This window comes from Hypomesus transpacificus, chromosome 18 (assembly GCF_021917145.1).
Source record: "Hypomesus transpacificus isolate Combined female chromosome 18, fHypTra1, whole genome shotgun sequence".
Taxonomy (NCBI): domain Eukaryota; kingdom Metazoa; phylum Chordata; class Actinopteri; order Osmeriformes; family Osmeridae; genus Hypomesus; species Hypomesus transpacificus.
In genome coordinates this window covers 2,178,092-2,179,813 of record NC_061077.1, presented here as the reverse complement: position 1 = coordinate 2,179,813, position 1,722 = coordinate 2,178,092, and positions in this window count along the sequence as shown.

Sequence of the window (1,722 nt, the reverse complement as noted above, 5' to 3'; positions counted from 1 at the left end):
CTCGACACTAGCCAAGAACAACTTCAGCAACACACGTATTCTTCCTCCACCCCAGTTCCACAGAGCACCGAGCTGCAACAGATTTCCTCTCACATGCCTCGACCCGCGGCGCCTGCGCTCCAGAACCCCCTCATCCGCCGTCTGCCCTGGCTTAACACATCATTATTTTAGCGCAAAATCCACCTTCTCAAAGATTCATGACTCATCTTGTCGCCAGCGCAGCAGAAAAGCTATTAACTGTCGCCTTGGGCTGTCAACTAAGAATAGGGAGCGGAGGAGAAGAGCTAACGCTAACTAATGCTAACCAGAACCAAAGAACTTATGTTGACTTCTATACTATTTGCCATAACTATTCAAAGAAAGGAGGCCATGAAACTTTAAATGGCGAGGCATTTGAGAGGGGGAAACGTGAGTGTTTCAGATGCCCCAAAGGTGCCCCACTTCCTCCCAAGCTTTTAGATGCAAGATTTTAACTTTCCATTTTTGTTTTGACCTAAAAGGAGCTGCCGCAATTTAAGGCTTCCTCTTTCAGGTCCTATTTATCTTAGCAGCTGAAGCACCAACCAGTCTCTATAAAAGCCATCAGTGTGTGGGCCTTTCTGGGCAGTGTTGATGTGAGGAACTGAAATATTGGATTTGAGTGCCAGACGTAAAATAAGTCTGTGACTGCTTTTTCATGTCGTTGTCGATGATATCAGTTTGGTTGGAAGGAGGTATCTGGCAGGCCTTCTATATGGCGCCCTGGAGGCACGCACACACATGCACACAAATAAAACGAAGGACATGATGCATAATTCAAAATTCAGCGGTGAGCCAAGTCAGTTCCTACTGTTTGCTCCCTAACACATCCTTTCTGTACGATCATAAAACAACCCACGTCTTCATGTATGTAAACGAACATACAGACCCATCTGCATCCAACTCGTCACCGTGCCGAGTGTGTCAGCTGCTGAGGCCTGCCGTTTAGCAGAGAAGGATGAACCCTCTCAATCAACTCTGCTTGAAGAACAATCTGGAAGCAATTATCGTGTTTCGCAAAACAAAACTCAGAATGTTACCAAGGGGTCTCAAAATAAAAGCACATGTTTCGCAGACATCAAGGCATGCACATTGCTGTTTGATGGAAGAACTGAGGTCTTTAAGGCTGGAGTTATTAATAGTGTTTTCAACTTTGTCCTGACTTTTTATTATCGTCCTTGATTTAGTTGTTTCCCCTGGGCCCCTTTGTCTGTCTTAGTGTTATGATCTTTCCTCGTCTGTTTGTTCATTGATTGGTTGGGACCATGAGTCACATGTTGAAGGCCAGCTCGTAGAGAATGTGTACAATGACAATAGATAAGATGTATATCCAAACGAATAGAATGCCTACAACAAATGCGTGGTATAGCAAAGGCTCATTTGCATGTGCGCCTTTTTTTATTGTAAGCAGTTTCTGATTGCTTGCATAAAAATAGAAAAAGGAATTGCCCAACCCCCCCACCACCACCACCATCACCACCACCTCCTCCACCCCAGCATACTCTTCCTTATCTGCTATTCATAATTGTACCTTTGCCTCTGGGTAATTTTGGGGTCAAACTTATGGTGGAGTGTGACTGGGGTTCTGGGGAATTATAGGGAGTCAGGGGGAAGGGGGGAGGGCAGAAACAGAGGGAGAGAGAGAGAGACAAAGAGAGAGAGAGAGAGAGAGAGAGAGAGAGAGAGAGAGAGAGACAAAGAGAG